We start from the raw sequence: 27158 nt of genomic DNA, 5'->3' as shown, positions 1-27158 counted from the left end.
TGTGATGTTTTGTGAGGGTATTATTTCTTGGAATCTCACACTGTCTAGACTTTATATAAGGAGATGTGTGTTTTATAGTATTAATGTTAATTTTACTTTTGTAATTATAGTTTTTAAAACTATGCTTAAAACTCTTCTAATTGAAGCCATGAACCACAAAGTTTAAAAAGCATGTCTTCCTCAAAGAGGTGACTTTTTTTCTCTCTACCATCCTCCTCTGCCAGGATGGTTTTGCTGAAGTATCAAATAGAATCAGATCTCCAGAGAAGGGACCAATGTAAAGGAAACAGTCAAGATTCTAGCATCAACCAGTCTCTAATATGCTTACTTCCATATGTCCAAATGGTTCCTCCAACAACTTAGGCAGGGTCCCAAGGAATTTCTCTCAGTGCTCACTTCCAATAGACCAGGGTGAAAAGGCTTCTTAAAACTGGCAACAGCTATGCCCTTGTTGGAAGAAACTCTTAGTTTTTCAAGACTTATTTTAGATAGTGTATTCCTCTCCTGAATATCAGAGCCTAAAAAGAAGGATGCTAATTTCACTTCTAGAACATAGATTTAATTTTTTGGTAACATGACAAGGCTGAGGCTAGGCTTTTTCAGTTTTCAGTCTGTTTCCCATGGGAGAGCAGGATTCTATAAATCTTTAGTCTCCAGGCCATGATGACAATTCCCTTGACTTTCCACATTTGTTTCCCTGGAATTGATGTTGAGGGTCCTTTCAAGATACCACCAAGTTTCAGTTCTCATGCCATGAAGGGTCTTGGGCCATTAATATCCAACTTGGCTTATTGATTTCTTACACTAACTCTACAAATTTCATTGCTTTAATAGCCAACTGCTTTTGTTAATTTCTGCCAAAGTGAAGGGCTACATGACAACTGTTCTAAAAACAAAGTTATCACTCTAAATAGAAGCCTCTCATCATATAACTGAGTGGCAGTTGAGAAACTTACTGGTAAATTAAACAAGTCACCTAAGTATATATGTTGCAAACAGGTGATTTTTAAGGATGTTCCAAGTAATGTTCAAGATAATATATTTATTCTAGTAGCACACAAGTGTGAGTTTTATTTTAACAACTGCTGTAACAGTTTGATAATAATAGCACTCTATAGAATTTATATATATATAAGTATACAAATATTTTGTGTTTATATTAACAAACCACTCTCCAAAGTTGTAAAAATGTATGTTATTGTCAGCAGGGTCTCAGAGTTCGTTACCAAAATACATTCTTATCAACATTCTGTACTGTCCAATTGTTCCTTTTTTTTTTTTTCTTAATGTGATGGGGATGAAATGGTATCTCAGTGTATTTTTTTTTCTGTAAACTACACTTATTGAAGGCTTATTGAACACTGGGCACATCAGATACAAAAGATATGGGATAGGGGCAGGTAAGAACTTAAGAAATTAAATATGCACATTAATGTTACCACTAATTCTAACTACTAAGGAAGTACAAAATTTTTACAAGTTATACTTTATAGTGAAATTTTGATGCCTGTCAAAAGGATAAGCTACACATACAATGCAATAGAAGTGTTTTAAAATTGTGCTTAATATCATAGAACTACCCCAAAATGCATTGATTAAGTGCCTATACAGCATTCATTCTTTTTATACACATACATTTCACCTTAAAGATTGCTTGTAAAGTACAAATACTTTGACTTCATTGCTGAGAAATCTATGGTAAACAACTATACATGCAGTTTTTCTAAGAAACATCACAGCATTTGTAGTCCATCTCTCTAACTTCTATCTTATTTTTAGTTTCCCTTATTATTGAGTTCTCTTCAGAACTGTTTATATTACTTTTGTCGGATCATCTTCTTCAAGTTTCTTGATTTCATTTTTTAAACAATTTATAGTGTCACAACTTGCTTTTAATCTTTCTTTAAGCTCTGCAATTTCAAAGCTTGTTTGTTTGTTTTTTAACATCTTTATTGGAGTATAATTGCTTTAAAATGGTGTGTTAGTTTCTGCTGTATAACAAAGTGAATCAGTTATATGTATACATATATCGCCATGTCCCCTCCCTCTTGCGTGTCCCTCCCACCTTCCCTATCCCACCCCTCTAGGTGGTCACAAAGCACCAAGCTGATCTCTATGTGCTATGCAGCTGCTTCTCACTATCTATTTTACACTTGGTAGTGTATATATGTCAATGCTACTATCTCACTTTGTCTCAGTTAAAGCTTGTTTTCTTTTTCTTTTTTTTTTTTCCCTCAGCTTCTAATTTTTCTCTGGTTTTCACTTCAAGTTCTGCAAATTCTGTTTCATGCTTATAGGCTCCTAAAGTAAGCTGACAAGATGTTAATAACTGGTGCATTATTGCTGTTGGGTCTTGAAATGTCATTTCATCATAGAACTCTGAAACCACTGACTTTTTTCCCAGCATTGCTTTGGTGTTTGATTGAAATAGCTTTAATAAATATTACAAGATTAAGGTCTTTCATTAGGATCAATGAAAAATATTTTGATGATTATTTCAAATTCACCCTATCTTGTTTCAGTAATTTCATATGGAGGCTTAGTAACAACTCTAAAAGGACTGCCATAACTTTCATGTAATTTAAAATGGATTTTCTTCACATACGCTGAAATATCCTCATTTCTATTGAATATATGATTTTATATATACTGTCCACTGATGGGTGTGAACATCCTCTTCTATTTTCTTTCCAAAATATTGAGCAACATTACCATAAACTATTGGTTTAATGATAGTAACCTCCTTCACTCTCCTGCCAGAGTCAAGCCCAAATTCGGCCCTTCTCTTGAACAAATTGTCCTACTGAAAAGCCTCCACTGCTAAGGAGAGACCAGGGCCAGCAGGCTCACAGCATCCCTCAGAGGCCCTGCTCCTCCCACACAGGCTCAGGAGGAGGGTTTCTGGCTAAAGGAGAATAAGCCAGCAGGACTCAGGACACTGAGGAACCACCAAATCCTCAACATGGGCAGCATTCTTCATTATAGTTTTATTTTATATTTTTCTCTATTCTTATGAGATTGAACAACTTCATATGCTTAGTAAAAATTACATTTTATTCTTCTGTGAATTGCTTATTCATAGCCTATATCTACTTTCTATTGTGTTGCATTTCCTTTTCCTACTGATTCATGTGGGAGGTCATACATTTTTTCCCCAAAATTAATTCCTTGTTTGTTTTATGAAGCAAATATATTTACATAGGTTGTTACTTATCTTTTAATTTTTAGTGTTCTTGGATTCCTTTATTATGAAGTGTTTGAAGTTTATACAAAAATAAGTCTTATTTTGTGTATGATTATTTTCTTTTGAGTCTGAGTTAAGAGATCTTTTACTACCTGAGATCTTAAAGTCAATCTCTTATAATTTCTACTAAACGTTACGAAGTTTTGCTTCTTGAGTCTTTAACCCAATTGATATTTATTTTGTATTTGATTCAATACAGGAATAAAATGCTATTTTGCTTTTTTCTTCCAAATAGAAAGCCAACTGTCTCAAGCAGAAACAAGAATAACTACAATCCTGCAGCCTGTGGAACAAAAACTGCACTCACAGAAAGACAGACAAGATGAAAAGGCAGAGGTCTATGTACAAGACAAAGGAACAAGATAAAAACCCAGAAAAACAATGAAAAGAAGTGGAGATAGGCAATCTTCCAGAAAAATAATTCAGAATAATGATAGCAAAGATGATCCAGGACCTCAGAAAAGCAAAGATTAAGAAGATGCAAGAAATGTTTAACAAAGACCTAGAAGAATTAAAGAACAAACACCTAGAAGAATTAATGAACAAACAAACAGATGTGAACAATACAAAAACTGAAATGAAAAATACACTAGAAAGAATCAATAGCAGAATAACTGAGGCAGAAGAAGGGATAAGTGTCCTGGAAGACAGAATGGTGGAATTCACTGCCACAGAAAAGAATAAAGAAAAAAGAATGAAAAGAAATAAAGACAGCCTGAGACTGCTGGGACAACATTAAACACAACAACATATGCATTATAGGGGTCCCAGAAGGAGAAGAGAGAGAGAAGGGACCCAAGAAAATATTTGAAGAGATTATAGTCAAAAACTTCCCTAACATGGGAAAGGAAATAGCCACCCAAGTCCAGGAAGTGCAGAGAATCCCAGGCAGGATACACCCAAGGAGAAACACATGAAGACATATAGTAATCAAACTGACAAAAATTAAAGACAAAGAAAAATGATTGAAAGCAACCAGGGCAAAATGACAAATAACATACAAGGAAACTCCCATAATGTTAACACCTGATTCCTCAGCAGAAACTACAAGCCAGAAGGGAGTGGAATGACATAACTACAGTGATGAAAGGGAAGAAACTACAACCAAGATTACCCTACCCAGCAAGGATCTCATTAAGTTTTGATGGAGAAATCAAAAGCTTTACAGACAAGCAAAAGCTAAGAGAATTCAGCACCACCAAACCAGCTCTACAAAAATGCTAAAGGAATTTCTTTAAGTGGGAAACACAAGAGAAGAAAAGTACCAACAAAACAAATGCATACCAATTAAGAAAATGGTAATAGGAGCATACATATCAATAATTACCTTAAAGGTGAATGGATTAAATGCTCCAACCAAAAGAAACAGGCTTGCTGAATGGATACATAAACAAGATCCATATATATGCTGTCTATAAGAGACCCACTTCATATGTAGGGACACATACAGACTGAAAGTGAGGGGATGGAAAAAGATATTCCATGCAAATGGAAATCAAAAGAAAGCTGGAATAGCAAGACTCATATCTGATAATATAGACTTTAAAATAAAGAAAGTTACAGGAGACAAGAAAGGACACTACATAATGATCAAGGGATCAATCCAAGCAGAAGATATAAAAATTATAAATATATATGTACCCAACATAGGAACAATACTTAAGGCAACTGCTAACAGCTATAAAGGAGGAAATCAACAGTAACACAATAATAGTGGGGGACTTTAACACCTCACTTACACCAATGGACAGATCATCCCAATAGAATATTAATAAAGAAACACAAGCTATAAATGACACAGTAGACCATATAGATTTAATTGATAATTATAGGACATTCCATCCCAAAACAGCAGATCACACTTTCTTCTCAGCGTGCATGGAACATTCTCCATGATAGATCACATCTTGGCTCACAAATCAAGCCTCAGTAAATTTAAGAAAACTGAAATCATATCAAGCATCTTTTCTTACCACACTATGAGATTAGAAATCAATTATGGGAAAAAAAAACATAAAACACATGGAGGCTAAACATTACATTACTAAATAACCAAGAGATCACTGAAGAAATCAAAGAGGAAATCAAAATATACTTACAGACAAATTACAATGAAAACATGATGATCCAAAACCTATGGGATGAAGCAAAAGAAGTTCAGACAGGGAAATTTATAGCAATACAAGCCTACCTCCAGAAACAAGAAAAAGTTCAAATAAAAAAAATAACCTTACTACTAAAGGAACTAGAGAAAGAAGAAAAAGAAAAACCCAAATTTAGTAGAAGGAAATAAATCATAAAGATCAGAGCAGAAATAAATGAAATAGAAACAAACAATACAATACCAAAGATCAATGAAACTAAAAGCTGGTTCTCTGAGAGGATAAATAAAATTGATAAACAATTAGCCAGGGCTTCCCTGGTGGTGCAGTGGTTGAGAGTCCGCCTGCCGATGCAGGGGACACAGATTCATGCCCCGGTCCGGAAAGATCCCACATGCCACGGAGCAGCTGGGCCCGTGTGCCATGGCTGCTGAGCCTGCGTGTCCAGAGCCTGTGCTCTGCAACGGGAGAGGCCACCACAGTGAGAGGCCTGCTACTGCAAAAAAAAAAAAAAAAAAAAAAAAAAAAAAAAAAATTAGCCAGACTCATCAAGAAAAAGAGGGAGAGGACTCAAATCAATAAAATTAGAAATGAAAAAGGAGTAGTTACAACAGACACTGAAATTCAAAGCATCCTAAGAGACTACTACAAGCAACTCTATGCCAGTAAAATGGGCAACCTGGAAGAAATAGACAAATGTCCAAGGGTGAACCAGGAAGAAAGAGGAAATATGAACAGAGAAATCTCAAGTAATGAAATTGAAAGTGTGATTAAAAATCTTCCAACAAACAAAAATCCAGGACCAGATGGCTTCACAGGTGAATTCTATCAAACATTTAGAGAAGAGCTAATACCCATCCTTCTCAAACTCTTCCAAAAATTTGTAGAAGAAACACTCCCAAACTCATTCTATGAGGTCAACATCACCCTGATACCAAAACCAAACAAAGATACCACAAAAAAAGAAAACTACAGACCAATATCACCGATGAATATAGATGCAAAAATCCTCAAAAAAATACTAGCAAACAAAATCAAACAACACATTAAAAGTATCATACACCATGATCAAGTAAGATTTATGCCAGGGATGCAAGGATTCTTCAATATATACAAATCAATCAATGTGATACACCATATTAACAAATTGAAGAACAAAACCATATGATCATCTCAATAGATGCAGAAAAAGCTTTTGACAAAATTCAACACCAATTTATTATAAAAACTCTCCAGAAAGTGGGCATAGAGGGAACCTACCTCAACATAATAAGGACCATATATGACAAACCCACAGCAAACATCATTCTCAATGGTGAAAAATTGAAAACATTTCCTCTAAGATCAGGAACATGACAAGAATGTCCACTCTTGCCAATATTACTCAGCATAGCAGTGGAAGTCCTAGCCATGGCAATCAGAGAAGAAAAAGAAATAAAATGAATACAAATTGGAAAAGAAGAAGTAAAACTGTTAATGTTTGCAGGTGACATGATACTATACATAGCAATCCTAAACATGCCACAAGAAAACTACTCAAGCTAATCAATTAATTGGGTAAAGTTGCAGGATACAAAATTCATGCACAGAAATCTCTAGCATTCCTATACACTAATGGTCAAAAAACTGAAAGAGAAATTAAGGAAACACTCCTATTTACCACTGCAACAAAAAGAATAAAATACCTAGGAATAAGCCTACCTAGGGAGACAAAAGACCTGTATGCAGAAAACTATAAGACACTGATGAAAGAAATTAAAAATGATATCAACAGATGGAGAGACCTACCATGTTCTTGGATTGGAAGAACCAATATTGTGAAAATGACTATACTACCCAAAGCAATCTACAGATTCAATGCAATCCCTATCAAATTATGAATGGCATTTTTTACAGAACTAGAACAAAATATCTTAAAATTTTTGTGGAGACACTAAAGACCCCGAATAGCCAAAGCAGTCTTGAGGGAAAAAAAACGGAGCTGGAGGAATCAGACTCCCTGACTTCAGACAACACTACAAAGCTACAGTAATCAAGACAGTATGGTACTGATACAAAAACAGATATATAGATCAATGGAACAGGATAGAAAGCCAAGAGACAAACCCATGTACCTATGGTCAACTAATTTATGACAAAGGAGGCAAGGATATACAATGGAGAAAAGACAACCTCTTCAATAAGTGGTGCTGGGAAAACTGGATAGCTAAATATAAAAGAATGAAATTAGAGCACTCCCTCACACCATACACAAAAATAAACTCAAAATGCATTAGAGCCCTAAATGTAAGACCGGACACTATAAAATTCTTAGAGGAAAACATAGGAAGAATACTCTTTGACATAAATCACAGCAAGATCTTTTTTTGATCCACCTCCTAGAATAATGGAAATAAAAAAAAAATAAACAAATGGGACCTAATGAAACTTAAAAGCTTTTGCAAAGCAAAGGAAACTACAAACAAAACAAAAAGAAAACCCACACAACTGGAGAAAATATTTGCAAATGAATCAATGGACAAAGGATTAATCTCCAAAATATATACACAGCTCATGCAGCTCAATATTAAAAAAAAAAAAAACCCAATCCAAAAATGGGAGGAAGACCTATATAGACATTTCTCCAAAGAAGACATACAGATAGCCAAGAAGCACATGAAAAGCTGCTCAACATTACTAATTATTAGAGAAATGCAAATCAAAACTACAATGAGGTATCACCTCACACCAGTTAGAATGGGCATCATCAAAAAATCTACAAAGAAAGAGAAAAGGGAACCCTCTTGCACTGTTGGTGGAAATGGAAATTGGTACAGTCACTATGGAGAACAGTATGGAGGTTATTAAAGAACAAAAAATAGAATTGCCATATGACCTAGCAATCCCACCACTGGGCATATACCCATGGTTTTTGAGAAAACCATAATTCAAAAAGACACATGAACCCCAATGCTCATTGCAGCACTATTTACAGTAGCCAGATCATTGAAGCAACCTAAATGCCCATTGACAGACAAATGGGTAAAGACGTGTGGTACATATATACAATGGAATATTACTTAGCCATAAAAAAAATGAAATTGGGTCATTTGTAGAGACATGGATGGACCTAGAGACTATCATGCAGAGTGAAGTAAGTCAGAAAGAGAAAAACAAATATTGTATATTAACGCATATAGGTGTAACCTAGAAGAATGCTACAGATGAACCAGTCTGCAGGGCAGAAATTGAGACACAGATGTAGAGAACAAACATGGACACAAGTGGGGAAAGTGGAGGTGGGGTGGTGGTGGTGTGATGAATTGGGAGATTGGGATTGACATATATACACTAATATGTATAAAATGGATAACTAATAAGAACCTGTTGTATATAAAAAAGAAAGGCAATTTTCTCAAACACAGTTTGTTAAAGCATTCTTATTTTACCCCCAAATTTCTACTACATCTTCTAAAGTATAACATTGTCCGTACAATTGTCAGTGTCTCTTCTGATCATCCTTGCACCAACATTATTCTGTTCTAATTACTGTGGAAAGATAGCATTATACTAAACCTTGAACTCACTAGGGCAAGTCTTCTCTCTTTGATTTTTGTTTGCTTTAAGATTTGCATGCTTGGGGCTTCCCTGGTGGCACAGTGGTTGAGAATCTGCCTGCCAATGCAGGGGACACGGGCTCGAGCCCTGGCGTGGGAAGATCCCACATGCCGCAGAGCAACAAGGCCCATGAGCCACAACTACTGAGCCTGAGCATCTGGAGCCTGTGCTCCACAACAAGAGAGGCCACAACAGTGAGAGGCCCGTGCACCACGATGAAGAGAGGCCCCTACTTGCTGCAACTACTGAAAGCCCTCTCACAGTAACGAAGACCCAACACAGCCAAAAATAAATAAATAAATAAATAAATAAATAAATAAATAAATAAATAAATAAATAAAAATAAGATTTGCATGCTTGGACATTTTCATGTGAATTTGGAGAACTGACACATTTTAAATAACCCAGTAACTATCATAATCATTATTCTCTTGTAAGTTTTCAAAAATATATTGTAATTTTCTCTTTTAAATACCTATAGTTTTGTTGTATTTGTTCCTGAGTATATCAGGAATAGTATATAGTTTATAGTTTATTTTGCTAACATGAATTTATTTTTTCATATTTTATTTTTATAATTTTTATTAGTATGTGTAAAAAATAGTAAAAATACTATTGATATTTGATAATGTATATTATATCCAAAAAATTTGCTGAGTTCTACTAATTTTTTTTTTTTTTTTTTTTGCGGTACGTGGGCCTCTCACTGTTGTGGCCTTTCCCACTGCAGAGCACAGGCTCCAGACACACAGGCTCAGTGGCCATGGCCCACGGGCCCAGCCGCCCTGTGGTACGTGGTATCCTCCCGGACTGGGACACAAACCCGCGTCCCCTGCATTGGCAGGCAGACTCTCAACCACTGCGCCACCAGGGAAGCCCCGTTTCTACTAATTCTTTTATTCCTTCTCAAAAATCTTAGTATATTCTATATAGATAATCATAATGATATTTATAAATAGCATATTTATTCCAACTGTGAAATGTCTTTTTAATCTTGATACTGCCTGGACTTCCTGTATAATATTAAATTGTTGGGGTGATAATTCTTTCACACATTCTTGCTTTTTTATTGAAATGTAATTGACTTAAAATATTATATTACTTTCAGGTGTACAACATAGTTATTCAATATTTTTATGCATTACAAAATGGCCAACATGACAATCTAGTTAACATTTGTCACTATACAAAGTTATCACAATATTATTGGCTATACTCCCTGTGCTGTACATTACATCCTTGTGTTTCATTTATTTTATAACAGGACCTCTTAATCTTCCTCACTTATTTATTTCTGGGCTCTCTACTCTGTTCCCTTGATATATATATATATATATATGTCACAACTTTTTTATCCACTCATCTATGGGCACAGGTTGCTTCCATTTCTTGTCTATTATATATAATGCTGCAAAAAACATTGGAATACATGCATTATTTATAATTAGAGTTTCTGTTTTCTTCAGGTAAACACCCAAAAGATAAATTACTAGATCATATGGCAGTTCTCTTTTTAATTTTTGAGGAACATTCCATACTGTTTTCCAAAGAGTCTGCACCAATTTACAATCCCACCAACAGCACTCAAAGATTCCCTTTGCTCCACATCCTCACCAAAACTTCTTACTTTTATCTTTTTGATATAGCCATTCTGACATGTACCATGTGGTATCTCATTGTGTGTGTGTGTGTGTGTGTGTGTGTGTTTTAATTGGGGTATAGTTGCTTTATAATATTGTGTTAGTTTCTGCTGTACAGTGAAGTGAATCAGCTATATGTATACATATATCCCATCTGTTTTGAATTTCCTTCCCTTTTAGGTTACCACAGAGCATTAAATAGAGTTCCCTGTGATATACAGCAGGTTCTCATTAATTATCAGTTTTATACTTATTAGTGTATATATGTCAATCCCAGTCTCCTAATTCATCCCACCCCCCCTTTCCCCCCTTGGTGTTCGTATGTTTGTCCTCTGCTTCTGTTTATTTCTTCCTTGCAAACAGTTTCATCTGTACCATTTTTCTAGATTCCACATATATGTGTTCATAAGCAATATTTGTTTTTCTCTTTCTGACTTACTTCACTGTCTGACAGTCTCTAGGTCCATCCACATCTCTACAAATGACCCAATTTCATTCCTTTTTATGGTTGTGTAATATTCCACTGTATATACCACATCTTCTTTATCCATCCATCAATGGACATTTAGGTTGCTTCCATGACCTGACTATTATAAATAGTGTTGCAATGAACATTGGGGTGTATGTGCCTTCTTGAATTATAGTTTTCTCAGTAGTGGGATTGCTGGGAAAAAAAAAAAACTAACTAAAAATAGAATTATCATTGTAGTTTTGATTTGCATTTTCCTGATGATTATTGATGCTGAGAATATTTTCATGTGTCTGTTGGCCATCTGTATGTCTTTCTTGAGAAAATGTCTACTTAGATCCTATGCCTATTTTTATCAAGTTGTTTTTTTGATGTTGAGTTGTATGAGTTCTTTGTATATTTTGGATATTAACCCCTTATCAGATATATTGCTTGCAAAAATATTTACCCATTAGCAAGCTATCTTCTTGTTTTGTCCATAGTTTTCTTCACTGTGGAAAAGTTTTTAGTTTGATGTAGTATCATTTGTTTATTTTTGCTTTTGTTTTCCTTGTCTGAGGAGATAGATCCAAAAGAATATTGCTAAGACCAATGTCAAAAATCATTCTGCCTATGTTTTCTTCTAGGAGTTTTATGGTTTCAGGTCCTACATTTAAGTTTTAAATACATTTTGGTTTTATTTTTTGTATATGTTGTGAGACAGTAGTCCAGTTTGATTCTTTTGCATGTAGCTGTCCTGTTTGCCCAATACCATTTATTGCAGAAGTTCTGTTTATTCTTGCCTCCTTTGTCATAGATTAATTGACCATATAAGCATGAGTTTATTTCTGGGCTCTCTACTCTGTTCCCTTGATCTATGTGTCTGTGTTTGTGCCAGTTCCATATTGTTTTGATTACTGTAGCTTTGTAGTATAGCCCAAAAACAGGGAGCAAGATACCTTCAGCTTTGTTCTTTTTTTTTTTCCTTAAGATTGTTTTGGCTATTCAGGGTCTTTTTTCTTTCCACTTAAGTTTTAGAATTATCTGTTCCAGCTCTGTGTAAAATGTCATTGGTATTTTGATAGAGATTGCACTGAATCTGTAAATTTCCCTGGGGAATATGGTTATTTTAACAATATTAATTCTATCAATCCATGAACACCATATATTTTTTCAACTGTTTTTGTCATCTTCAATTTCTTTCATCAATGTCTTATAGTTTCCCAAGTACAGGTCTTTTACCTCCTTGGTTAGATTTCTTCCCACGTACTTTATTCTTTTAGATGCAATTGTAAATGGTATTGCTTTCTTAATTTTACTTTCTAATAGTTTGTTATTAGTGTATAGAAATGCAACATATTTCTGTATATTAATTTTGTATCCTGCAACCTTACTGAATGTATTTATTAGTTCTAATAGCCTTTTTGGTAGCATCTTAAGAATTTGCTATATATAGTATCATATCACCTGCAAACAATGACAGTTTTACTTTTTCCTTTCCTTTACTTCTTCCCTCTTCCTTTCCAAGAATTTGCTATATATAGTATCATATCATCTGCAAACAATGACAGTTTTACATCTTCCTTTCCAATTCCAATGGAATTCCTTTTATTTCTTTTTCATGTCTGATTGTTGTATCTAGAACTTCCAATGATATGTAAAAAAATAGTGAGAGTGGGCATCCTTGTGTTGTTCCTGATCTTTGAGGAAATGCTTTTAGCTTTTCATTGTTGAGCATGATATTAGCCACATATGGCCTTTATTATGCTGAGGTATGTTCCCTTTGTAACCACTTTGTGGAGAGTTTTTATCATAAATGGATGTTGAATTTCATCTACAGCTTTTTCTGAATCTATTGAGATTTTTACTCTTCAACTTGTTAATGTGGTGTATCATATTGATTGACTTACAGATACTGAGGTCTCTGGTATCTATGACATAAATCTCACTTGATCATGGTGTATGATTCTTTTCACATAGTGTGTTGAATTTGGTTTACTAATATCTTGTTGAGGGTTTTTGTATCTATTTTCATCAGTGATATTGGCCTGTAATTTTCTTTTTTGTGGTGTCTTTGACTGGTTTTTGTGTCAGGGTGTTGTTGTCCTTGGAGAATCAGCTTGGAAGTATTCCTTTCTCTTCAGTTTTTTGGAATAATTTGAGAAGCATAGATGTTAACTCTTCTTTAAATGTTTGGTAGAATTCACCTGTGAAGGCTTGTGGTCTTGGATTTGTTTGTTGGGATGTATTTATTACTGGTTCAATTTCAATACTGGTAAACTGTTTGGTCATATTTCCTATTTCTTCCTGATTCAGTCTTGGAAGATTGTACATTTTAGGAATCTATCCATTTCTTGTGGGTTGTCAATTTATTGCTTATAGTAATATCTTATGATCCTTTGTAATTCTATGGTGTCAGTTATAACTTTTCTTTCATTTCTGATTTTATTGATTTGGGGCATCTCTCTTTTTCTTTTCTTTTCTTTTTTTTTTTTTTTCATAATAAGTCTGGCTAAGTGTTTGTTAATTTTCTTTATAATGTTGTCAAAGAACCAGCTCTTAGTTTCACTGATCTTTTCTATTATTTTTTCAATCTCTTTGTCATTTATTTCTGCTCTGCTCTTTATGATTTATTTCCTTATACAAACATTGTTCTTCTATTTTTAGTTCCTTTAGGTGTGAAGTTTGGTTGTTTATTTGCAATTTTCCTTGTTTCTGGAGGTAGACTTTTATTACTATAATCTTCCCTCTTAGAACTTCTTTAGCTGGTTCCCATATATTTTGGATCATTGTGTTTTTGTTTTCATTTGTCTCCAGGTATTTTTTTTTTTGTAATTTCCTCTTTGATTTCTTCACTGATCCATTAGATATTTAGTAGTGTACTGTTTAGCCTCCATGGGTTCTTTGCAGGTTTTTACTTTACTTGACTTGTAGTCTCATAGCAGTGTGTCAGAAAAGATGCTTGATATGATTTCAATCTTCTTAAATTTATTGAGATATTTTGTGGACTAGCATGTAATTTATCCTGGAGAATGTTCCATGTACACTTGAAAAGAATTTTTATTCTGCTTCTTTCAGATGGAATGCTCTCTCTCTCTCTCTCTCTCTCTCTCTCTCTATCTATCTATATATATATCCCATCTGGTCTAATGTGTGATTTAAATCCAATGTTTCCTTGTTTGCTTATTGATATTTTTGTCTGGATAATCTTTCCATTCATATAAGTAAGTTGTTAAAGTCCCCTACTATTAAAATATTACTGTCAATTTCTCCATTTATGCCTGTTAATATACCCTGTATGCATTAGGTGCTCCTATGCTGAATGCATATATATTTACAAATGTTATATCTTCTTGTTGGATTCCTCTGTTTATCATTATGTAATGTCCTTCTCTTTCTCTTGTTATAGTCTTTGTTTTAAAGTCTATTTCATCTGATATAAGTATTGATACCCCAGTTTTATTTGCATTTGCATTTGCATAAAATATCTTTTTCTATCCCATCACTTTCAGTCTGTGTGTGTTTTTAAATCTGAAGTGAGAAGTGTGTGGGCAGATATATATGGGTCTTTTAAAAAAATATTTATTCTGAGACCATATCTTTTGACTGGAGAGTTTGATCCATTTACATTTAAAGTAATTATTGATAGGTATGTACTTATTGCCATTTTAATAATTATTTTCATTTTTTTGTAGTTCTTTTTTCTTTCTTTCTTCTTCTTTTTCTCCCTTCACTTGTGAATTAATGATTATGTTTAGTGTTATGCTCGAATTTCTTTCTCTTTTTTTGTGTACATGCCAGTTATAGATTTTTGTTTATATGAAGACTATATATAGAAATATATATGTGGATATATATACACACACATATATATATATATATACACACACACATGATTATTTTAGGTTGAAGATCTCCTAAGTTCAAACACATTTTAACAATCCAGCATTTTTACTCCCCTCTCCCACATTTAATATTTCTGATATCATAATTTACGTTTGGTTTTGTGTGCTTCTTAACCTCTTATTGTGGACAGAGATGATTTTTCTAATTTTGTACTTAATATTTCTCCTAGTTTTGAAATTGGTTGATCTATTACCTTACTGTATGTTTGCCTTTACCAGTGAGATTTTTCCTTAGCTTTGGAGAAGTTACTTAATATCTCTATGAGTGTCAAAGAGTGCTTACCTCATTAAGTACTCATAAATACATATAAGAAAAGGTGAAGTCCTGACTCATACAAATATATAATGAACATTTGTCATGATTTTATTTAACTAATTCATGAGGAAGCCAGCAAAGTGTTACAACTGATTCAAATGAGAATTAATAGTACCACACATATAGTCAATAAGCAATGCTGAAATGAATTTACAAAGATATGCCAAACAGGTAAATTCACAGTGCAATAATAAAATACATTCCACAAGACACAAATCATGTTATTATATATTCAAGAATTATTTGCAGTAAATCAGTTTTCCACAAATTATGGAGTTGTAAAATAGCTCAAAGACAATATAAGACAGAGACTCCATAGAATCAGATAGACCCAGAATGTATGATACACAATCCCAAGTCTTCAGCTGAACACATTCAATACCTTTTTGTTCCATTAAAAAAAAAACTATCAATTTTATTTAGAAATTGTGGCAATGTGTGTGTATATATATATATATATATATAATATATGTACATATATACATATATTTATAAACACACACACACAGACTGTTGTACAAGGCATACAATTAAAACTGTAATTTTTTTTTCTTTTTTTTGTGGTGTGTGGGCCTCTCACTGCTGTGGCCTCTCCCATTGCAGAGCACAGGCTGTGGATGCGCAGGCTCAGCAGTCATGGCTCACGGGCCCAGCCGCTCCACGGCACGTGGGATCTTCCTGGACCGGGGCACAAACCCATGTCCCCTGCATCGGCAGGCAGACTCTCAACAACTGCACCACCAGGGAAGCCCCAAAACTGTAATTTTGATTAGAGTTCTTTACTACTGTTACTGATATTGGTATTATTTTACATACTGGTAAAGTTTATTTGCTCATACTTTTTTTAGCATTTTTACAACCATATACTTAAGTAAATTGGGCTATAATTATCTATGGAATGCTTTGTCCATATATTATTTAATCATACATATTCTAGCCAAAGTAATGCAGTAGTGTTCCTATGGTGGATACTTTTAGGGTGGAAGTTTTAGGGGACATTGGCTAAATGCACTACTTCTTTGGAAAAAATTTCTCTTTGGTCCTAGTACTAGAAATATTTTATTTTCACCAAGTAATCATTTAATTTCTATCATAAAGACCTTGACTTATGTGGTTGATCTCCCTGTTTGAACTGTCTGTTAAAAGGTTAGAGCTAAATTTATAATCTACATCAAGCTTATGTTTAAGGCACTATGGAAGGAATTTGACTTTATGCATTTTACTTTTATCTTTTATTTGTTTCATTTTCTCCCTATAATTAATGCTTGTTTTGTCTTAATGAAATATATGTATATGTATATATATATATATATATATATATATATATATATATATATATATATATATGGAAATGACTTTGACCAACCTAAAAAAAAAAAAAAAAACCTGTAGTGACTTATTTTTCATTAAATTGAGAAACACAAGTTTAACTAAATCATCAAGTTATTGGACTAAACACAATTATGATTCAATCAAAATTATAAAACTGATTATGTGTGCAAAATGTCAAACTCCAACAATTAGCAGAATTGATGAGAATGGTCCAATCCAATATTTTTTCTTTAGCCTGAAAGCAGAAGTTAGTTTAACTTCATATACATGATCATCTGAACATGGCTATCAGATACAAACATAACTTGTTAAAATTTTATAAATAAAGAAGTGATATTATGAGGTGTGTATTTTTCTTTTCTTACAATTTTTCTCCTTAATTTTTTCTCCCTATAATGAAAGAGAAAAAAGAAAACAAAGAGGATTTAAACTAGCTTTAGCAAGAGATTCACCTAGGAGAAGAATTTGATATGAATATCATTATTAAAATCCCACTGCTTCAAATGGACTTTTACATTAATATATCTGTGGAGGTATAAAATTATCTGATTTATAACTTTACATTATTAGATATGAGATGTCAGTTATTATCTCCTCAACTTAATACTTAGACTAGCATATAATTTTATGCATCTTTGAGAAAAAAGCACACATCTTCATAAGTCATTCCTTGTTTGTGTGTATTCTTTGTTACAGTCTATTTGACTTACTGTGTTATGACTTATCACTCATTCTTTTACTTTTAAATTGTGAATGTATGAAATTAAAGCAAGAGAATTTATCAAACCAAATTTCACTTCCTTCAGTGTATGGCATTTGAAGTTAACATTGTGCTACATGTTGAAAGAGAATGTTGAAAGTTCAAATCTTTCTAACAAAGTCCTAAACTTGTGAATCTAGAAGCCATTAGTAGTAGCAAAGTTGATCTTTTTTTGTTGTTTATTTATCCATGTTTATTTTGATATTAATAAACAGGGAAATAATGGAGGCTATATGAATATGAACGAAAATATTTCATCTGAAAACATAACTGATATGTAATTATGCTTTATATCTATAGAATCTTGTGAGATAATTTTAAGATTGAACACACGCTTGTTTACCAAACTCCTTAATACTAGAATGGAAAAAGGGTAGATGTAGGTAAAGAAAAACTAATCCCAGCTCTGTCTCTTGCTTACTTTGTGAATTTGGCTCTATAAATTCCTTCAGTTTCCTTATAATTTAATATGGGTATCTACCTCAAACATTTGCTGTGAGCATTAAATAAGATGATGGATGTAAAGACTCCTGATATAGTTTCAGGACATAATAGACAGTGAATAAATTTTACCTTCTGTGGTTACTATTTTTTTTTTCTAATCCACTTTATTTTCTTTTTATAATTAGGAAGCAGGTATATAGTGGTAAGTTGTCAGCCTGATGCATAAGCCTATTAGGCAGAAATCAGAAGTAGGAGCTTGATCTCTTGACTCTACTACACTGGTATTTCCACCCAAATTTGCCTTTTATATTAGCAATTATTTTATTACCTAATATTGCTCCTGCATTTTTCACCAAAGTGCCTTGCACAAAATATGTATTTGATAAATGCCTGTGGAACTTAAACACATCTATATAACAAGTTCATTTTCCTCTCACTGACTCTTTAGCCAAGCTGTGTAAGGGTAAAACCTAAATATTAGTCAAGGATTTGTTATTTGCCATATCCATCTTCACAATTTTTAAGCAAACATGTGGGACATTTTCTGATAATTGTCCCAACAGTTCTAGTTGGCTGGCTCTGCACTTTTATTTTTGGGAGTGCTCATGAAGCTTTTTCTAACTAAAGCTCTAAGTGGATATTTTTCATTCTTAACTTGTCATAAAGTAGGCTTCACAGTTGTCTGATTTGAGATTACCAATACATCTGGCCTATCAGAACTTCCACAGGGTCTAGATGCCACATTGTTGCTAGCCCAATGTTGATTTATTTGCCACAGATGGGCTTCTCTCCATAACCTTCAATGGCACAGTCTCAATAGTGGGAATCAGTCAGCTTCTTTCTTGTCTTTGAACTGTGCATACAAGGGTTTATTTACGCCTGCCTTGCAAGCGTTATAGTTGTTATCCTGTTTGGATACTGGCCAATATTTTGGATTTCATGTGGATACAGCTTTGAATTTCCAATTATTATTTTAAAATTGCTGCATACACCCTTATATTTACATAGTATTTTATGCATTTTAGTATGGCCTCAAAGGTATGGTGTCATTGTATCCTTAAAAATTATAATAAGAATATTATTAGAAACATCTTTAGCAGAGAGACAGACACATAGTTTCAGGAAGTTTCTGTATATCACAGGGTCATTAGAGCCGAGCTGGAGGTAAGTTCCTGGTCTTCTGCCACCCCACCAGTACTCTAGACTGGAGTTTTGTGCTCTGTTGTCTTTATTAATGAACTACAAATCATTGAAACCAAGCACTAGAGATGAAACAGACTGGAATATTACATCTAAGAAAACTTGAGACAGTTCCTTTTCAAACTGTCACCCCCATCTCTCTCCATAAACATGCACACAAGCTTTTTTTAAAATGAGTGAAGTTATCAAACAACTTCAGAGCCTAAATTTTGGATCTAGAGTTTTGCACATGATTGGCCATTGAGCTAATTATAATTAGTACCATTTATAGAACATTACTCATACGTATGGAAGCTTTGAATGGAATAAGAAACAGTTCTTAGTTCTGGACAATTTACTCTTTTTGGAGATAAAACAGTTTCAAACACAAATGCAACCATGAAATAAAAATACTCTAACAAGGAAATAATATACTTTACAACTTATGTACATACATATTTGGAATTGGCCAGTTGCTCAGACCTCCAAACACTGCACATGCTCTCTCCTCTGTATTCATATTTCTTCCCTACCTAACTCAATTCCTACTGAATTCTTGTTCAGGCAAGCCTTTTCTGACCTCCTTGATTAGACCAGCAACTACCATCCCCCATCTTAAGTTGCTATATTTTCAACAGCCTCCTTTAACATAGCTTCTATTTTACATTTACTTGTGTAGTTAATTAATGACTTCTTTTGGCATTTGATTCTAAGTTCTCTCCTTTTTGTATGCTCTTGTAATACAATGACTTGCACAGTGTTGTACACAAAATATGTAATCAGTAAGTATTTTTTGAATTAATTTATGAATCTTCCCTGCCTAACTAAGATTTTATGGAAAGGCAAGTGGTCAAGAAGTACTGAATGTACTCCAAAGTTAGCTGTCAAATAAGGTTTGGTAACTTTGGCACTATTGACATTTTAGGCTAGATTGTTCTTTTCTGTGCTGTGTTGTGCATTGTAGGATGTTTAGCATCATATCTGGCCTCTAGCCACTAGATGTCAATATCATTTCCTCCTGTTCCATACCCCCACCTCCAAGTCTTAACAACCATAAATGTCTCCAGACATTGCCAAATGTCCCCTGGGTGCAAAATCATCCCTGATTGACAATCATTGCTTTAAAGAAATAGTTACATTCTTAGTTCTCATATTTTCACAGCATGAATTGTCTATATCAAAGCTAACCTATTTACAGTCATATAAATCTACAGTGTACCATCCTTATGCCATTGTTTGAGGTAGTATTTTTATTGTTCCTTCTTTAAATTTCCTCATTCTACTTAATTTCCTCAAATATTATTCATACAATAGAGCCTGATTCTGATTCTCAGCAGTCAGATGAGGCTTTCTCTATTAGTCAGGGTCTTAGCAGGAAACAGAGAACATCTCAAATAAGGATAAAAGAAATATATACAGAAGTAGGCAGAGTGTAAGCAAGAAAAAAAGGGGGATAATGCAGTATCCCACAGTTGTTAAGATTCTAAGGCCTGACAGGATAGAGAAATGGAATTGTTAACAAAGCCTAGGAAGAAAGAGTCACCTTGATACGTTCTGTGACTTTCAGTAGAGGGTCCAAGGCAAACCAAGGTGACCTCTTAGGAAGGAAGTCAGAGAAATAAGCACTCTGATGTCACTCTTCTTCACATGAATCCTTTCCATAGTTCCCCATTGACTGAACCATACAGAAAATTATAGAATAAGAAAAACTATTAATATAGCACCTATGAGTCAAACTATTGGGGTAGAGATCAGAGTGGAGAAGGATAGAAAGTGAAGCTAGTAAAACAAAACGAAGTTAATTTAGCCCAATTTTTCTCTCTACCTTTGTAAACAAAGCAGAATGGCCCTGTTATTAATGTAAACATATAATTTACATTATCATTGTGAAATTAACTTCAATGGCAGACAATAGTTCTTCCTTAATTGGCTTTACTTGTGTTTTTAAAACAAATCCTTGTTTACCTGCTAGCTAGCACACAAATTACAGTGAATCTGAAGGTCTTTAAAATCAGGGACTGTGTTTTAATTGTAGCATATTCTCTTGGACATATTTGGTTATTAGAGACAAGTTTTTAAACTATTTATAATATTTTGTTATTGTTTAAATTAATTTTGATTTCCAGGTGGAAAGAGCAACAAGTACAAGGATCTCATGCTTGCTTTCTTCTTATCTTGAAACAGCTTCTTTAAGCAAAGTGTAGTTTCCTTCTTCTCACATCTTATTTATACATCAACCCCATGTAATTAGCCTACCACCTTCTTCATGGCATTGAATTTGGTTTGATATAACTCTATATCTGTAGAGAAGTTCTTTCATTTTTTTGTCACGACACTCTGCATTGCTTGATAATATTGACAACTCCTTTCACTAAACTTTATCTTTAATCAGTTTCTACAATGAATCTTTTATACTCTTCCTAATTCTCTGACCATTCCTTCTTTTCTATGTTGTCCTGTCTTCTCAATGAACCTTATAAGTGGAAATGTTCTCTAGATTCATTTCTCTTTTGCCACAAATAGTCTTCCTAGACAATATTGTATATTTTTATTTATTTAACTCCTACCTACATGCTCATAATTCTTCAATCTGTATTGCCAATCCATGGTCATGTGATGTTGCAGAGGCCCTCAAACTAAACTTTTTTCAAAATTAAGCTGACTGTCTCTCTTCTTTCCCAAAGTAACATTTTCTCCTGGTTTCTTTGTGTCAAATGAGAACAACGCTATCTACCTCAGAATCATCAAAAACCAAAGACCTCAGAATAATCTTCTAAACCAATACTCTAGCCAGTTTACCTTTCTAATTCTCCACAGATAGTCATTTATAAATCCATTGTAGTTTATCTTCTAAGTAGCTCTCAAATCTGTTTGCTATATCTCATCCTTCTTGTAATGTGCTATATAAGAAACCCTGGGCATCTTTGCATTACCTATTGTCAGAATCTCCTATCTTTTGTGTACCGTAAGTGAGAACTGGCTGAAATCTGTCCTGTGCTTCTATGGCCAGGAATTAGAAGTGGTTCTCAGAAGTCAACAGTACTAATAAGTTAGTCCAAAGCAGAAAGAAAATATCAAATAGCTCCAAGTTAGATCATAAAACAAGCCAGTAGCTAGAGAGACATAATGCAAAGTCAAAAGAGAAAAGAGCAAGTTGATAAAACAGAGAGCCAAGAGTCAAGAATAAGAGGGGGATATGTAAAATGAGAGGTAAATGATTAGTAGGATTAATATTAAAAATAGTTAACAGTGCATATAATTTTGGCACCCACTCACCAAAAATGTATTGGCCGTAGGCTTAGAGCAGTAAGAACAATATCCCCATAAGATTTTGGTGGGGGGCCCAAGGAAGGACAAATATGAGTGGAATAGCAAATGAAAAGCTCTTGTGGGGCTTAAGGTAGTGACTTTCCCCCCCCCCAATATGGAATTAATATAATTCAATTGTAATTTGCCTATGTCAGCCCTGGGAGAAACTGAAGGAAAAAATGGGTAAAATATCAATGGAGTGACTGCACCCACAGTGAACTCCCAGATCCCTGCATATGCTGTGCTTAATAAAAACTATATGGTGAGATGAACTATAACTTGCTAGTTAATGTCTGTTCCATACTAGTATCCTCTCCCATTTAGTCTCTATATTACCATTTGTGATCTTTTGGAATAGATATGTTAATCATGACACTATCACATGAACATTCCAGAGTTATCTAGCTTCTTGGTATGTGTACAAAACTCTTGATAATTTTGCTGTCAATAATCTCATGTGTGTAATCTTTCACTTTTTCTCAACTTGCACTTTACAGTTGGTTAACCCTACACAGCCTTGAATTCTATAAGCATACAAAGCTTTTTTTATTCTTTTGCTCCTTTTCTTATGCTATTCCTGCTTCCTGGAACAGCTCAAAAATGCCAACATGGAAAACTCCGACTTGTCCTTCAAGAAGCTAAAGTTTCATCTAATCCTAACAACGCTTCTCTGACTCCTGGATACTTCATTCTTGAAAGAATTTATGTCCCCTCTTTTTCTTGAATAAAAATGCATAAATCAATGAATGAATTTATGCCCCATCATGCATTTTTCTGTAAAAATCTTCAGAATTTACCACTATGTTAAACTGCCTTATTTCCATGTTCTACATTTAAACATTCAGTTTCTGTTCAAGGTCAGAGTCATGATGATATATATTCATCTTAAAATCTCTAACAATGTGTATACTGTCTGTTGGGGAAAGAGAAAATTTTCTCTACCTTTATAGATTCTTCTGGCTACTCTGAGAATTAAATTGACATGAGACAGATTATTATGAGAAAATCGAACAAAAATTTAATAACGTGTACATGGGAGAGACCCAGAAAAACTGAGTAATTTGCCAAAATGGCTTAAGACTTCATCTTAAATACCATCTTCATCTAAAGACAAAAGAAGTTGAAGGTAGGGTTTGGGGACACAATATGTCAAGTAGGCAATTCACATAGAGATGAAAAAACAAATATTTGGTAAACAAATGTACACTGGGCCATACAGAGACAGTGAGACACAGAGTGGACTCTGATTTCTAGGATCTGCTGAGTTTCCCCCACTACACCTAGATCATATTCTTTCCTGACAGGCCCTTTTTTTTAAACTAATTAGGCAGGTAATGGGAAAGTGAAAGGAAAGTTTCCAGAGTCTTCTCTTTATTAAAATAATCAGCCTAAATTCGCCCTCATATCAAAAACAATACATTTTTGGAGGAGGACCTTCAAGATGGTGGAAGAGTAAGACATGGAGATCACCTTCCTCCTCACAAATACATCAGAAATACACCTACATGTGGAAAAACTGCTACAGAACACCTACTGAATGCTAGCAGAAGACCTCAGACCTCTCAAAAGGCAAGAAACTCCCCACATACCTGAGTAGGGCAAAAGAAAAAAGAAAAAAAACAGAGACAAAAGAATACGGACAGGACCTGCGCCAATGGGAGGGAGCTGTGAAGGAGGAAAGGTTTCCACACACTAGGAAGGCCCTTCCTGGGCGGAGACGGTGGTGGAAGGGGGAAGCTTCAGAGCAAAAGAGGACAGCACAGCAACAGGGGTGCAGAGGGAAAAGCGGACAGATTTCCACACAGAGGACTGGTGTTGACAAGCACTCACCAGCCTGAGAGGTTGTCTGCTCACTGCCGGGACGGTTGGGGGCTGGGAGCTGAGGATCCGCCTTCGGTCGGATCCCGGGGAGAGGACTGGCATTGGCTGCATGAACACAGCCTGAAGGGACTAGTGTGCCACAGTTGGCCGGGAGGGAGTTCGGGAAATTCTGGAGCTGCCAAAGAGGAAAGGGACTTTTTTCCCTCTTTTTTTCCTGGTGCGCAAGGAGAGGGGATTAAGAGAGCCTCTTAAAAGAACTCTAGAGATGGGCGTGAGCCATGGCTATCAGCACGTACCCCAGAGAAGCGGATGAAATGCTAAGGCTGCAGCTGCAGCCACCAAGAAGTCTGTGTGCAAACACAGGTCACTATCCACACCTCTCCTCCTGGGAGCCTGTGCAGCCTGCCACTGCCAGGGTCCTGTGATCCAGGGACAACTTTCCCAGGAGAACGCATGGTGCACCTCAGGCTGGTGTAACATCACACTGGCCTCTGCTGTTGCAGGCTTGCCCCGCATCTATACCACTCCCTTCCCCCAGCCTGAGTGAGCCAGAGTCCCCCAATCAACTGCTCCTTTAACCCCACCCTGTCTGAGTGAAGAACAGACACCCTCAGGTGACCTACAGGCAGAGGCGGGGCCAAATTCAAAATTAATCCCTGGAAGCTGTGGGAACAAAGAAAAGAAAGGTGAAATTTCTCCCAGAAGCCTCAGGAGCAGTGGATTAAATCTCCACAATCAGCCTGATGAATCCTGCATCTGTGGAATACCTGAATAGACAATGAATCACCCCAAATTGACGAGGTGGACTTTGGAAGCAATGATATATTTTTTTTCCCTTTTTCTCTTTTTGTGAGTGTGTGTGTGTATGCTTCTGTGTGTGATTTTGTCTGTATAGCTTTGCTTTTATCATTCATCCTAGGGTTCTGTCTGTCTGTTTTTGGGGTTTTTTTAATTACTTAAAATTTTTTTCTTAAAAAAATAGTTTTTATTTAATTATTTTATTTTACTTTACTTTACTTTATCTTCTTCTTCCATTTTTTTTTTCTCCCTTTTATTCTGAGCCGTATGGAGAACAGGCTCTTGGTGCTCCAGCCAGGCATCAGGGCTGTGCCACTGTGATGGGAGAGCCAAGTTCAGAAGACTAGTCCACAAGAGACTCCCAGCTCCACATAATATCAAATAGCAAACATCACCCAGATATCTCAATCTCAATGCCAAAAACTAGCAAGACTCAATGAACAGCAAGCTACAGTGCAGGACACCCTATGTCAAACAACTAGCAAGACAGGAACACAACCCCGTGTATTAGCACAGAGGCTGCCTAAAATCAAAATAAGTCCACAGACACCCCAAAATACACCACTAGATGTGTATCTGCCCACCAGAAAGACAAGATCCAGGCTCATCCACCAAAACACAGGCACTAGTCCCCTCCACCAGGAAGCCTACACAACCCACTGAACCAACCTCAAACAATGGGGACAGAGACCATAAACAACAGAAACTACGAAATTGCAGCCTGCAAAAAGGAGACCCCAAACACAGTAAGTTAAGCAAAATGAGAAGACAGAGAAACACACAGCAGATGAAGGACCAAGGCAAAAACACAACAGACTAACTAATGAAGAGGAAATAGACAGTCTACCTGAAAAAGAATTCAGAATAATGATAGTAAAGATGATACAAAATCTTGGAAATAGAATGGAGAAACTACAAGAAATGTTTAACAAGGACAAAGAAGAACTAAAGAGCAAACAAACAGTGACGAACAACACAAAAAATGAAATTAAAACTTCTCTAGAAAGAATCAATAGCAGAATAACTAGAGCAGAAGAACAGATAACTGACCTGGAAGATAAAATAGTGGAAATAACTACTGCAGAGCAGAATAAAGAGAAAAGAATGAAAAGAATAGATGACAGTCTCAGAGACCTCTGGGGCAACATTAAACACACCAACATTCGAATGACAGGGGTCCCAGAAGAAGAAAGGGAAAAGAAAGGGACTGAGAAATTATTTGAAGAGATTACAATTGAAAACTTCCCTAATATGGGAAAGGAAATAGTTAATCAAGCCCAGGAAGCACAGAGTGTCCCATACAGGATAAATCCAAGGAGAAACATGCCACGACACATACTAATCAAACTATAAAAAATGAAATACAAAGAACAAATATTAAAAGCAGCAAGGGAAAAACAACAAATAAAACATAAGGGAATCCCCATAAGGTTAACAACTGATCTTTCAGCAGAAACTCTACAAGCCAGAAGGGAGTGTCAGGACATATTTAAAGTGATGAAGAAGAAAAACCTACAAGCAAGATTACTCTACCCAGCAAGGATCTCATTCAGATTTGATGGAGAAATTAAGACCTTTACAGACAAGCAAAAGCTAAGAGAATTCAGCACTACAAAACCAGCATTTACAACAAATGCTAAAGCAACTTCTCTAGGCAGGAAACACAAGAGAAGTAAAAGACCTACAATAATAAACCCAAAACAATTAAGAAAACGGTAATAGGAACATACATGTCGATAATTACCTTAATTGTACATGGATTAAATGCTCCAACCAAAAGATGTAGACTGGCTGAATAAATACAAAAGCAAGACCAGTATATACGCTGTCTAAAAGAAACCCACTTCAGCCCTAGGGACACATACATACTGACAATGAGGGGATGGAAAAAGATATTCCATGCAAATGGAAATCAAAAGAAAGCTGGAGTAGCAATTCTCATATCAGACAAAATAGACTTTAAAACAGAGACTATTACAAGAGTCACAGAGGACACTACATAATGATCAAGGTATCAATCCAAGAAGAAGATATAACAATTGTAAATATTTATACAGCCAACATAGGAGCAACTCAATACATAAGGCAAATACTAACAGCCATAAAAGGGGAAATGAACAGGAACACAATCATAGTAGGGGACTTTAACACCCCACTTTCACCAATGGACAGATCGGTGAAAGTGGGGTGTTAAAGTCCCCTACTATGATTGAATTTATAATGAAATAAATAAGGAAACACAAACTTTAAATGATACATTAAA

The 27158-nt window shown here is 35.0% G+C and overlaps 1 pseudogene; it reads right to left on the bottom strand.

The window, feature by feature from the left end:
• Positions 1-1812: 1812 nt before the first annotated feature.
• On the bottom strand, positions 1813-24199 carry LOC101317965 (YEATS domain-containing protein 4-like; annotated as a pseudogene).
• Positions 24200-27158: the final 2959 nt, after the last annotated feature.

The sequence above is a fragment of the Tursiops truncatus genome, chromosome 13 (assembly GCF_011762595.2).
Source record: "Tursiops truncatus isolate mTurTru1 chromosome 13, mTurTru1.mat.Y, whole genome shotgun sequence".
In the NCBI taxonomy this organism is placed as follows: domain Eukaryota; kingdom Metazoa; phylum Chordata; class Mammalia; order Artiodactyla; family Delphinidae; genus Tursiops; species Tursiops truncatus.
Note: the sequence above shows the minus strand (reverse complement) of the source record. Positions and strands in the feature narration are given on the sequence as shown.